We start from the raw sequence: 14,775 nt of genomic DNA, 5'->3' as shown, positions 1-14,775 counted from the left end.
AGTGGAGTCCTCAGATTTGGGAGGGACAGTGATTTCATCTGCGCTGGCAGAGAGTTATATCAGCTATAAGTCATTGGCGGAGCCATCAATTCCGGTGAGTGGTTAGCATTGATAAATGTGTAGTTTCATCTATTGGATTATGGACTTAGTTTATGTGAGTATATAAGCTTGGAATTAATTAGTCTAGAGGATGAATGATTTAGTCATGGATTAGTTTATTTGAATTGAGCTACAGATTTAGTTATGGAATGATAAGAGTTTATGGATTCTTGATTAGTTTGATGCTAAGGTGGCTATTTGATTCATGATGGATTTAGCTAACTAGATCCTACTTGATTAGTTATGTTATGCGTATTGTGATCACAGGACTTGGATTTGGAACAAGCGTCTCGACATGGGAACACTGGACACAGTCTACGTATAAAGGCGGGTACCTCTTGACTTATCTTTTATGATATTGTCATTGGATATGCATAGTATTTTATAACTACATGCAATGAACATGTTTGCCTTTGGTATGTCACTGTTTGATATCCATAGCATGTTAGGTTTGTCACCTGTGATGTATCCGTGCTTATATCTCGTGATTTGTTGCCATGATTATCTTGTTACCATGAGTATCTTAGTTTCTAGAGTGACATACCATGCTTACTGAGGTTAGGACTAGGATTTGGATTGTTGTTTCTGGCCTGTGTATCTAGATTATCTGATACTTAGGTTTTTGTGCCATATCAGGTTTGTGTACCTCTATTTGTATATCATATATGATTCGGGTGTTTAGACCCTGATTCTTTGATCTGTGTATATTGTTGGTACATATGCTATGGAAGAGGGATATGATTTGGGTCTAGGTTGTTATACCTTAGAGGACTTGTATACCCTAGATCCGTGGATTTGACTTACTGATACTGTGGTACCCATATTGTGTATATATAGATTTTTCTATGCTGATCAGGATATTCCATACTTATTATGTTCAGGACATAGGGTTATTGATATTCTATCGACTGTGTACTCTAGATCTTGGTATGTGACCATCGCTTTTAAAGTACCCATTTTGTATGTATGGATATGGTTATGTTGATCGTTTTGCCATGCTTAGTGTCATGCATCATGATTGCATCTTGCGATAGTCGACTCCATTGTTGTTGAGCACATCGCCATTACATGGATTCGCACACACCACCACTCATGGGTTAGTGGTCGATTCAGCAGTGTGTGTTGCAGCGAGGACTTTGTTTGGCTACGTTGGTCCGCTCATGGGTAGTGTGACACAACGTGTTAGCCGGCAGGGATTCCTCCCGTCATCGTGAGGAGTTGAGAGCATTGAGCTCCCCATTTATGATTTGGGGTCACGGGGCGAGTACTCCGACAAAGATCCCGTCCCACTCGGTCACTCATCGAGGCGACGGAGTGCACTGTTGTCACCCTACCCACTCGGTCTCGCCATTTATGTGTGAGATGACTGGGGGTGACCAGGACGCATCATTGACATCATATGCATTGATGCATTTATTTCTTGTGATTGTGTTTGCTGCATTTGCTGCATTTGGTTGGATGCATATGTTTGACATGCATACGGGATTTAGGCACTTTGGTTTGACGACCCTTTTGTTTGGATAGGAGTTCTGGTGACAGACTTCCTTAGTTACCTTTCGGTTTGCATCTTTCCTAGATATATGATTAGGAAGTTGTATTCCATGTTTATTCTATTAGATATATCTTACTAGGCATGTCTATTGGTATTCACGAGTTGTTGAACTCACCCCGTGGAATCTATATTTTGGTGCAGGTTATTTATGGTGTCGCTTGGAGCATCCTGCTGGTCCCCACGTCACATCAGAGGACTTATCGGTTTCACGTATGTTTTGCTTGTTTTTATGTATCAGTTTGTTTAGCTCGGTACTTTGGTTTTATTTTTGGAGAGTTGATGTTGTTATGTGGTGTTTTGTATTTGTTGTTGGTTGTGTAAGCCTAGCCGGCTAGCAGTTTTGTGTTTTGGTTTTGGTACAGCCGAGTGGGCTGCTTTATTTTTTTACTGCGTGGTGTTTGTCTGAATTTATTATTAACTGCGTGGTGTTTGTTTTCTTTTATTGTTATTATTCCAGCCGCATGTGGCTGAGGTATATAGTGCTTGTAGAAAAGTTTCAGATTATCCGCCGTACAGGGGAGATGCTGCCGAAATTTCTTCGGACAGATACTCCTCCGGGGCGTGACAATTTAGTGGTATCAGAGCGAGGTTACGATACTTGCTATGTGTGCTGGATTTTCGAGATTTGTCTGATATCAATTTATTTGGTATCAGAGATCGACTTACGTGTCTTATTTTTCCGGTGTTTCGGATTTTGTGTTTTGGTCTTCTCGATATGACTTTTTGGATTTTGGGACCTGGCAGCAGCAGGACATCTCCAAGCTATAGGAGGTATGTTGGTATACTGTTATCCTTCTATTTAGTTAGAGTATGCATTGTTGACTGTGAGAGTTATGACACTTTGTATCTGGTATCTGTCTGATGTTGTAGCCATATTACATGTGAGGGATTACAATTTCTGGTGATTTATTATATCATACACCAGTAGTATTTAGCTTCTGTTATTACTAGTTGTTTAGCAGATTGAGGCACATACCAGCCTTTGCTAGTATTAGCTGGGTAGTGGATAATATCTATATCTTCATGTTGATCTAGCCAGTAGTATATCATTTTATCTTAATTAATTACATCAGTAGATAACTGGTTTACTCTTGTTAGATGGGTCAGTGAAAGACTGACTTACGCTTGTCGACTTGGGTAGTCGTAGATTGATATACCTTAGTAGCTTATGGAGGATTAAGGTATTCTTGATTAGTTAATAGATGACCGATTTAGCTTTATTGGTCCGATCTGAATCTTTGGGTAGTTTGTGCTTAGTTTGGTATCTAAAGTACATTTGAGTACATGTTTTGTACTGATGTGGAAAAGACAGAGTTGATCGTATATCATTGTCGATTTTGGTCAGTCTATGGAGGATCGATGTATCATATTCTATGGATACTTTAATTTTAGACTGTATGTACCTGATTGGATAACTTAGAAGGTGGCATATGATTTGTGTGATAGATTGGATTAAATATGTTGATTATGCATATATATGAAGTGTACATATGGTTGTTATGAGTTGAAGGAGTTCTATGATAGATAGTTCATTTGTGGATAGTGAGGATATTTTCCATCTAGATATGGTTATTGTAGGTTCCTTGTGGATTATAGCTATTTAGTTAGCTGTACGTGCCTGATTGACATATTTGAGGTATCTTGTTGATTATGTGTGATTTGTGAATGCACCGGGGTTTAGTATGCCTTATTGGAAGTATATGTTGATTATACTCTTGGCATATGTGTGTATTTGTCATGTGAGTATTGTTTGAGTGGTATTGTTGATTTTACCTACGACGATATATGCACACGGGTTCGGTATACATTGTTGGAAGTATCACGATGGTTTATACCTTTGTTATGAGTATGTTTGGTGTATACTAAATGGAGGATTATGTCGATCATACATATGTTGTGGGTGCACGTGTGCCAGATGTATGGTTGGTAGAATCATGATGATTATACCTATGTTGAATGTAGAAGGTTAAATGTCTACATTATGATATTGGTTGTTTTACCCTGTCAACTAATTCTCCCATTAGTAGGTGACCGACCCACTAGGAGGATGATAGAGTTGACTATGGATTTGATTTGCTTATTGGGTGGGTTATACCCTAGGCTACCCGCAGTGATCTGTGGTAGAGAGATCTTGTGCAGTCTCTAGCTAGATAGTTAGGTGCTTGTGCACTTATGTATTGTTGTGGTAGAGAGTAGCTCCCACATATTCTGGATTGTTTGTGGTGGAGCGTTGCTCCCACATATTACGGATTGTTTGTAGCGCAGCATTGCTCCCATATTTATTGTGGATATATATTCTGGATTATTTGTGGTGGAGCGTTGCTCCCACATATGGAGGATTTCTTGTGGTAGAGCGTTGCTCCCACATATGTGGTATTTCGTGTGATAGAGCATTGCTCTCACACTGGAGGTTCTATTCTTTGGTGATTATATATCGTTGGTGATCAGATTCCTGATTTGTTGTTGAGGATCTTATGGTTAGGAATGTCTGTGATACGGACATTATGTGTCTTGGTTTTACCATTAGTGCTTGTGGTGCCCTAGATGTTATCATGGACTCGATGATTGGGGTATCCCTAGAATGTTTGGATCAGTTTCCATTGTTTTTGTTGACGATATTGTGATTTATTACGGATTTGAGGTGAGTCACGTACACTACCTTTGCATAGGTCTAAAGATGTTTCGACGAGAACATGTATATGTGATTATCAGTAGTGCTGATTTGGTTGTCTTCTGTGAGATGTTTGAGACACACGGTCACCAGTAGGAGTATACCGTGGTTCCACAGGAGATCGAGGTTGTTACCGTTGGGAGTAGACGGAGTCGATATAAGAGGCTCGCAACTTCCGGAGATACGTTGAAGATTTCTCACGGATTACTATGCTACTTATACGCCTGATCAGGAAAGGCGTGAAGTTCACTTGGACTGAGGTTTGCAAGACCAGCTTTTAGGAGCGGAAGCGGAGTTTAGTGTCGGCTCCGATTTTTGATTTTACCTTCTGGAGAGGACGAATTCGTGCTCTATACCAATGCATCTCTACCGGGTTTGGACGCTGTTTTGATGCAGCACGATAGAGTAGTCTCCTATGCTTCTCGTCGGTTGAAGAAGTATGAGAAGAACTACCCTGTACATGATCTGGAGCTAGTCGCCATTATTTTTGCCATGAAGGTTTGGCGACATTATTTATATGACGTTACATTTGAGATTCTCACCGACCATAATAGTCTCAAATATCTGTTTTACTTAGAAGGAACCTAATCTCCGACAGAGGAGATGGATGGAGTTCCTGAAGGATTTTGATTGTGCCATTAGCTATCACCTAGGAAAAGCTAATGTGGTTGTCGACGCACATAGCCGGAAGTCTAGAGTGACTTCGGCTTGCCACCGAGTTGTTGTCACAGGCTAGTTACCATGGTTGCTCAGTCGTCGATCAGGACGAGGATCCGAGAGCCCTAGGCTGTATTTGCGGGTTATTTGTAGCCAGATAGCTTCCGGGTAGCAGACCGAGTTCACACGAGACGAGGAGGGTGTTATACACTTCCGAGGCAGATTATGCGTACTTCAGTCTCATCCGGTCTTATAGGAGTTACTTCCGGAGGCTCATCGCTCATGATTTGCTGTCCACCCAGGCGGTACTCGTGTGTACCAAGATTTGAGGTGTGTTTATTGGTGGAACGACATGAAGGAAGACATCGCGAATTTTGTAGCTAGATGTTTTGTCGGTCAGCAAGTGAAGGCCGAGCATCAGAGATCTGCCGACTTACTTCAGCAGATTTCTATTCCTTAGTGGAAATGAGAATACATTACTATGGACTTTGTGGTGGGTTTGCCGAGGACACGACAATGTCATGACGCGATTTGGGTAATCGTTGATCAATTAACCAAATCCGCACACTCGTTAGCGATCCAGAAGACTGATTTCCTCGATCGATTGGTAGATCTGTTTTACCGGGAGATCATCAGATCACGTGATGTTCCATTGACTATTATTTCGGATAGAGGCCCCGGTTCACGTCTCGTTTGTGACATAGTCTGCAGCAGGCCTTGGGCACGCAGCTCTGTTTCAGTACAACTTTCCATCCGCAGACAGATGGACAGTTAGAGCGGACCATTCAGACTCTAGAGGACTTGCTGAGGTCTTGTATATTGGATTTTAAAGGCAGTTGGGAGGACCATCTGACATTGATAGAGTTCAGCAGGATGCAGAGTTGGTCCGTACAATCAGACGGAGGATGTCAAAGGCGCAGGACCGCCAGAAGAGTTACGCTGATCGGAGACGCAGATCACTAGAGTTCTCTGTTGATAACCATGTATTTCTGCGAGTTTCACCCATGAAAGGGGTGAAGAGATTGACCTCAGAGGTAAGCTAGCCCGCGATACATTGGACCTTTCCAGATCTCGGGAAGGATTGGAGCGGTAGTTTACCGGTTGACACCACCACCGTACTTGGCAGGAGTTCATGACGTATTCCACGTATCTATGCTGAGGAGATACGCACTCAGCTCGACACATGTACTGACAGATATCCCAGTTCGATTCAGCCTGACATCACTGATGAGGAGATTCCGGTACGGATTTTAGACCGGAAAGAGCGTCAGTTGCGGAACAAGACTATCCGGCTAGTTAAAGTCGGATGACAGTATCATTTGGACGGGAAAGTTACTTGGGAGCTCGAGGATATTATCCGAGCTCGATATCCCCATCTTTTCACTTGAGGTGTGTGATTTAGTTTACCATTCAGCATTTATACTATATATCTGATGTTAGTACATGCTGATGGTAGATAACGAAATTTGGGGACCAAATTTCTATTAGTGGGGGACAATGTAAAATACCGAAAATAGGCGAATATTAATAAAGGAATTTTCTGGAATTTTTGTAAATTTTTCGGGAATTTTTCGGAGCTCGTATGGACGAGTTAAAGGGATAAAAATAGGGCCCGGGAAAAGCCTGTTTGGACTACCCATTTAAATGAGGAAAAGTTGAATTTATTTATTTATTTTTGTTTTTTTTCCTTTTCCTTATTTGTTTTCCTTTTCCCGTTTTCTTCTCCGCGAGCCCGTCCCTTGCCCTAAACCTCGCGATGCCTTCTCCTCCCGTGCCCTAACCGGCGCCGCGGCCGTCCTTCTTCTTCCTCACCCTCTGCCCCTCACGGCGACGGCATCCTCTGCCCTAAGATCTCCACCGTCGCCTTTTTCTCTGCCCTAGCCGACGCCACCGCCGCTCGATTCGCTCTCCCTCTTCCGATTTCCTCTCCTCATCTTCCTACCGTGCCCTAGACCTATTGCCGACACTGAGCCACGCAGCCTCGCCACACAACAACGGCGCTGACACCAAGCATCCGCGTGAGATCCGCTGACAACACAACAACCATTGTCGGTATGGGAGCGATGTTGTTGGCCGGTGATGTCGCCCCATCTTTCGATCGCGCCAGTTTCTTTCGACACTGAGCGTCATTCGTGCGACACCCCTCCTCGCCAGAGCAAGCTACAACCGCGACCAGTACCGCATCGCTTATCGTCCAACTCTCGAATGTGCCGGCGCTGTATGATGTTGTTGCCGCGCCATGGTGATCCTAGATCGCTCTGACTCCCCAGTCCCGGCGAAGATTGATGATGGCCATTATCAACAACTCACGAGCCTTCATCCGGTTGTGAGCCACCTTCTCTGTGGATTTTGTTTTGTGAGTTCCAACTAGAGCTTCAAAGGGTATGAGCAGTGGAGTATCCTGCTACCGACTATCATTGGAGGTAACCACTCATTTCTAATAAATGCTTTTGGTGTAAAGCTAAGGTTGATGATGATTTTGGGGCATTAGGTTGGTTGGGCAGCAATTTCTCTTGGTGTTGACCACTGTTATCGACAGGAGGATGTTTCGGTCGCAAGGCAACAGTGGAGTCCTCGATTTGGAGGGACGGTGATTTCATCTGCACCGGCAGAGAGTTATATCAGTTATAAGTCATTGGCTGAGCCATCAATTCCAGTGAGTGGTTAGCATTGATAAATGTGTAGTTTCATCTATTGGATTATGGACTTAGTTTATGTGAGTATATAAGCTTGGAATTAATTAGTCTAGAGGATGAATGATTTAGTCATGGATTAGTTTATTTGAATTGAGCTACAGATTTAGTTATGGAATGATAAGAGTTTATGGATTCTTGATTAGTTTGATGCTAAGGTGGCTATTTGATTCATGATGGATTTAGCTAACTAGATCCTACTTGATTAGTTATGTTATGCGTATTGTGATCACAGGACTTGGATTTGGAACAAGCGTCTCGACATGGGAACACTGGACACAGTCTACGTATAAAGGCGGGTACCTCTTGACTTATCTTTTATGATATTGTCATTGGATATGCATAGTATTTTATAACTACATGCAATGAACATGTTTGCCTTTGGTATGTCACTGTTTGATATCCATAGCATGTTAGGTTTGTCACCTGTGATGTATCCGTGCTTATATCTCGTGATTTGTTGCCATGATTATCTTGTTACCATGAGTATCTTAGTTTCTAGAGTGACATACCATGCTTACTGAGGTTAGGACTAGGATTTGGATTGTTGTTTCTGGCCTGTGTATCTAGATTATCTGATACTTAGGTTTTTGTGCCATATCAGATTTGTGTACCTCTATTTGTATATCATATATGATTCGGGTGTTTAGACCCTGATTCTTTGATCTGTGTATATTGTTGGTACATATGCTATGGAAGAGGGATATGATTTGGGTCTAGGTTGTTATACCTTAGAGGATTTGTATACCCTAGATCCGTGGATTTGGCTTACTGATACTGTGGTACCCATATTATGTATATATGGATTTTTCTATGCTGATCAGGATATTCCATACTTATTATGTTCAGGACATAGGGTTATTGATATTCTATCTGACCTGTGTACTCTAGATCTTGGTATGTGACCATCGCTTTTACAGTACCCATTTTGTATGTATGGATATGGTTATGTTGATCAGTTTTTGCCATGCTTAGTGTCATGCATCATGATTGCATGCTGTGCGATAGTCGACTCCATTGTTGTTGAGCACATCGCCAGTTACATGGATCTGCACACACCACCACTCATGGGTTAGTGGTCGATTCAGGCGGTGTGTTTGGCAGCAGGGACTTTGTTTGGCTCCGTTGGTCCGCCAACGTGTTAGCCGGCAGATATACCTCCCCGTCATCGTGTACCGGGAGTTGAGAGCATTGAGCTCCCCCATTTATGATTTGGGGTCACAGGACAGGAGTACTCCGACAGCATCCCGTCCACTCGGTCACTCATCAGGAGCAGTGACGACAGAGTGCACGGTTGTCACAGCCCTACCCACTCGGTCTCGCCATTTGTGTGTGAGATGACTGACTGGCGTCAGGGGTGACCAGGACGCATCATTGACATCATATGCATTGATGCATTTATTTCTTGTGATTGTGTTTGCTGCATTTATTTGCTGCATTTGGTTGGATGCATATGTTTGACATGCATATGATTTAGGCACTTTCGGTTTGACGACCCTTTTGTTTGGATAGGAGTTCCTGGTGAGTACAGCTTCCTCAGTTACCTTTCAGTTTTGCATCTTTCCTAGATATATGATTAGGAAGCTGTATTCCATGTTTATTGCTGTTAGATATATCTTACTAGGCATGTCTATTGGTATTCGCTGAGTTGTTGAACTCACCCCCGTGGACTCTATATTTTTCAGGTACCAGGTTATTTATGGTGTCGCTTGGAGCATCCTGTCTGCTGGTCCCCACGTCACATCAGAGGACTTATCGGTTTCACGTATGTTTTGCTTGTTTTTATGTATCAGTTTGTTTAGCTCGGTACTCTGGTTTTATTTTTGGAGAGTTGATGTTGTTATGTGGTGTTTTGTATTTGTTATTGGTTGTGTAAGCCTAGCCGGCTAGCAGTTTTGTGTTTTGGTTTTGGTACAGCCGAGTGGGCTGCTTTATTATTAACTGCGTGGTGTTTGTTTTCTTTTATTGTTATTATTCCAGCCGCATGTGGCTGAGGTATATAGTGCTTGTAGAAAAGTTTCAGATTGTCCGCCGTACAGGAGAGATGCTACCGAAATTTCTTCGGACAGATACTCCTCCGGGGCGTGACATGAACATTCTCTAGACATTCTTCCCCTTTTTGACACACATCAAAAGGAGCGAATCAAGGTCAAGAGTTTCTTCCTAATGAAAGTCTCATACCTTTCATTGAAACCCTTAATTTCCCCCTTGATACTAATATCAATAATCAATTTAGTGATAATCCCATATCACTCATGACAACTCCCCCTAAAGGTCAACTCCCCTTGACCAATAGGTAAAACTCCCCCTAAAGGTCAACTCCCCCTTGACCATTGCACCAACAATGTCTTGGAGAGTTTCAACCCTTTAGAAATCCAAAACTCCAACTTCATTGCTGAAATTTCAGAAATTTCAGACAGCACAGTCAAAACTGGCACGCCCTGATCGGTCACCAGACCGATCAGGTCTTCCCTGGATCGGTCACGGTGACCGATCCAGGCACCCCTGGACCGATCAGAATCCCCTCTGATCGGTCCACAACTCTGATTTCTGATTTCTTCTCCCGAAATTCAGAAACCTCTAGAAAATCACAGAAAATTTCAAAAATTGTAAAATTTTGAGGATACATTCCTCATAACATATACTATCATGGAAAAATAATTTTCTATGAAAATAAGTTCCATTTTCAACTCTTGATACAAAGTTCAAAAGTCTTTGAAATAGCTCAAAGTTAACTTATCTTTGTATCAACTTGTTCAATGATGAATACTATCACTAGAAAAGCTTCATCAAGGTTTTTCAAATCAATTTTGAAACGATTTTAAACCATTTAATTTAGGACCACAATCTTTGGGCTAAATGTACATGACTTGTACATGAGCTTTCCCTATGATCCCCAATTTCGAATTAGGTTCATCTAGGTACAAGAGCTATGCACCTTGATCCTAACTCATCATCCTAATATCTCACACACATCTAAGGTGTATCAAACCATCCAAGTCAATTTTGATGTGAGATATGGGTTTAGGTTATCTTAGGCTAAGTTTTCATGCATTTTCTAAAACAACAACTTGATCTCCATATCAAATTGTGTTGTTTATCCTTAGATCAATTTCATTGATTATAAATGCAAGAAATGATGACATGGCATAAAATGATATCATAAATGAAAACATGTGCCAATGTCATGATGTCATGGCATAAAGTATGAAACTTAAATAAAGCATGACATATAACTAACCTAAGCATTATCATGACATTTCAAATGACCATAAAATAAATATGATGTCATGACATGGCATATGTCAAACAATATATGGCAAATAACATGTAAAGGTATAGAAAATACCTAATTCTAGCCTTAGTTGCCATTTTTGATAATTTTTTATCATTTTGCCATAAAATTCTATATTCCTAAGTGTAATAGACCTAAAGTCATATCCTCAAGACTTTTAGATCATTATGTGCCAATTAGATTGACCTAAGAGAACTCCTCAAATGTAGTTGGCACATTCTAATCACCTTAGGAATAACTCTTAATTTCATTTTCAAGGCTTGATCACACCTTGAAAATTCCTAAAGTGCCACCTTTTGCCATGATTAGGTTAACTACCTATTCAAGTAAGGTTGACACACCCTAAACCATCTAGTGTGATGGAATCACGCTCCTAGGAACCCAATACCTATTGGAGCTCATTGGGTTCACTAAGTATTCACTAGGGATGACTTCCCTAGCAACCCTTCTAATGACCCTCCTAGGCTTTGAAGCCTTGGTCATTTGGGACTCATCAAGATCAACTTTAGGGGTGACTCCCCTTGTGACCTTGGTGATGATCTTCCTAGTCCTAGATTTTGTTCCATAATCGAATGGAACATTGTGATAAGTGGGCTTGACCACTTGGGACTTAGGTTTGTGACCCAAACCTTTCTTGTCCTTGGACATTGGTTTTTGACCCTTAAACCCTAGAGATGACTTCTCCAAGTTCTTAAGAGCCTTTTCCAAAGTATCAAGTCTTGACCTCAAGACTTGATTCTCCTTCTCTAATACCTCAATTTTTAATTTTTCATTTTTCTTTGAGGTATTCCTAGGCATGTGTCTAGTTGATTTGGGATTTCTACCTAGGTTCTCCTTAGCCTTAGTTGAGTTAGTCCTAGGGTTGGCTTTCCTAGTGTTATCCTTATCTAGGCTCACATGTTTGGCACCTAAGCATGTGTATCGATTTCTATAATTAACATGCTTATCATTATTAGCAATAGCAATAAGGCTACTAGCATGTGTTCTATTTGAATTGCAAAAATGAGCCTTAGAGATTACCTTAGGGTTTGCCTTAGCTCCCCCTATCGTTGTGCTCGTCTTCTTGTCCTTGTGAGGTTGCCTCCCCCTCGGACATTGGCTCCGATAATGTCCCCTTCGCTTGCATTGAAAACACACCACGTGCTCTTTGCCTTTGCGTATCGGGACTCCGGCTTTCTTGACATTTGGCGCCGGTGGAGACTTTCTAATCCTCTTTGGACACTTACTCTTGTAATGTCCATACTCCCTACACTCAAAGCACATTATATGTAATTTATTTGAAATTGAAATGCTTGAGTTACCTAGGGTTGAGGATGTATGAAGACTTTCTTCTTCATCCCTTCCGGAGGTAGAAGCTTCTTCCTCTTGCTCCATTCTTGAAGAAGAACTCTCCTTCTCTTCTTCCTTAGATGTTGAGTAGCCCTCAACTTCTAATTCCTCTCCTCCATGATGTGAGCTACTTGGCTCACTTGACTCCTCTTCATGGCTTGAAGTGGAGTTCCCCTCATGGAACTTAGCCAAGTTGTTCCACAACTCCTTGGCATTGTTGTATCCACCTATCCTACACAAAACATCATTAGGTAAAGAAAATTCAAAAATCTTCAATACCTCATCGTTGACTAGGGATTGGTGGACTTGTTCCTTGGTCCACTCCTTCTTCTCTAGGGTTTCTCCTTTCTTGTCCGTCGGAGGCTTGAAACCTAGTTGGACACAACTCCAATTCTCAAGATTAGTCATAAGAAAATATTTCATTCTTACATTCCAAAACGCGAAGTCGTCGCGATCGTAGAAGGGTAGAATGGTGATGTCGTCTCCGAGTTGATCCATCTCTAGCTTGTGCTCCCTCGGGTGTTAATCCGGCGAAGAGCGACCTCGCTCTGATACCACTTGTTAGGATCGATGATCGCGGCTAGAGAGGGGGGTGTGAATAGCCGACCCCAAATCCTTTCGTTTCTTCCTACGATTAGGGTTAGCGCAGCGGAAATAACTAAATAGAAACGAGAACGAGAAGATCAAACCTTAGACGCAGCGATGTAACGATGTTCGGAGATGAAACTCCTACTCCTCGGCGTGTCCGTAAGGTGGACGAAGCCTATCAATCCGTCGGTGGATGAGTCCCCGGAAACCCGGCTAATAATCACTCCTTCTGGGTGGAGAAACCTCGCCACAATGTCTTGCAACAGCAAGATGAACAGGAGTACAAGAATACAGCAAGAAACTAAGTACAATACGCAAATGTAATAACCCTAGCTTGCCTTCTTGTCGACTGGTTGAAGCAGCAACTTCACGAGATGCCTGCAACAGCAGGAACCCAGTCGAAGAAGCTCACACGAAGCTTCGGAACTCAGCAAAGCTCAAGAGCACACCAGCAGCTCAGTAGAAAGAAGAGGAAGGAGAAAGAAGTAGAGTGAGAGGCCTTCTGTACAGGCCCTCGAACTCCTGTTATAACCTGCGAAGTAGACACAGAAAGAAACTAGCCGTTGCTATGCAATGGCTAGGATGTGGACCGATCAGGCTTCATCTTGATCGGTCCACAAGGGTCCTGATCGGTCACAAGACCGATCAGGCCCTTCCCTGATCGGTCATGGAGACCGATCAGGTCCTTCCCTGATCGGTCCCATGACCGATCAGGTCCTTTCCATCCCGAAAGTGATCTCCTTCTGATCGTCTATTGATCGATCACTGATCGGTCTGCTGACCGATCAGATAACACTCAGTAGGCTACTGTTTGGTTACTGATCGGTCACCAGACCGATCCAGATACCCCGTGTATCACTGGATCGATCCACTGATCGATCCAAAGCTTGGTTTTTGCCCAAACCAAGTCCCAAACCTTCCAAACCAACATCCGGTCAACCTTGACCTATTGGTACATCATGCTTAGCATCCGGTCACTCCCTTGACCTGCTAAGACTCCCCACCAAGTGTCCGGTCAATCCCTTTGACCCACTTGGACTTTTCTCTTCGTGTCAAGTATCCGGTCACTCCCTTGACCTACTTGACCTTCTCAACACCAGATGTCCGATCACCCTTGATCCATCTGGATTTTTCCTGTTAGACTGTATACTCACCCTAGCTTTAGGTATTCACATTCACTCAGGATTTCTAATCTGCCCGGCTTCACTCACCAGGACTTTTCCGTCTGCCTGGCTTCACTCACCAGGACTTTCCCACTGCCTGGCTTCACTCACCAGGACTTTCCCACTGCCTGGCTTCACTCACCAGGACTTATCCGTCTGCCTGGCTTCACTCACCAGGACTTTCCATATCCGGTCCAGAGAACGAGCTACCAAGCCCTCTCTGACCACAGTTCGGAGAACGAGCTACTGAGCCCTCTCCGACTTCCATCCGATCCAGAGAACGAGCTCCCGAGCCCTCTTTGACCTAGTCCGGAGAACGAGCTACCGAGCCCTCTCCGACTTCCACTTCTGGTCCAGAGAACGAGCTACAGAGCCCTCTCTGACCTAGTCCGGAGAACGAGCTACCGAGCCCTCTCCGACTTCCACTTGCCAAGTTCCCATACTTAGACTTTTCCCGTGTCAGGTCAACTCACCTCGGGTCAACCAGGTCAACCTAGACCTAAGGTTGCACCAACAATCTCCCATCAAAATACAACTCTTTTGTTCTTGTCAAACATCAAAATACAACTCGAGTCAGGTCAACTCGAGTCGGGTCAACCAGGTCAACCTTGACCTAAGGTTGCACCAACATATATATGGACTAATCAAACATGGACTAATCACGCATCCTCCTTGATCCACATGGACTAATCAAACAGACGTATATTATATTCACTATCAGTCGACTG

Source organism: Zingiber officinale, chromosome 5A (assembly GCF_018446385.1).
Source record: "Zingiber officinale cultivar Zhangliang chromosome 5A, Zo_v1.1, whole genome shotgun sequence".
Classification (NCBI taxonomy): Eukaryota; Viridiplantae; Streptophyta; class Magnoliopsida; order Zingiberales; family Zingiberaceae; genus Zingiber; species Zingiber officinale.
This window is presented reverse-complemented; position numbering follows the sequence as displayed.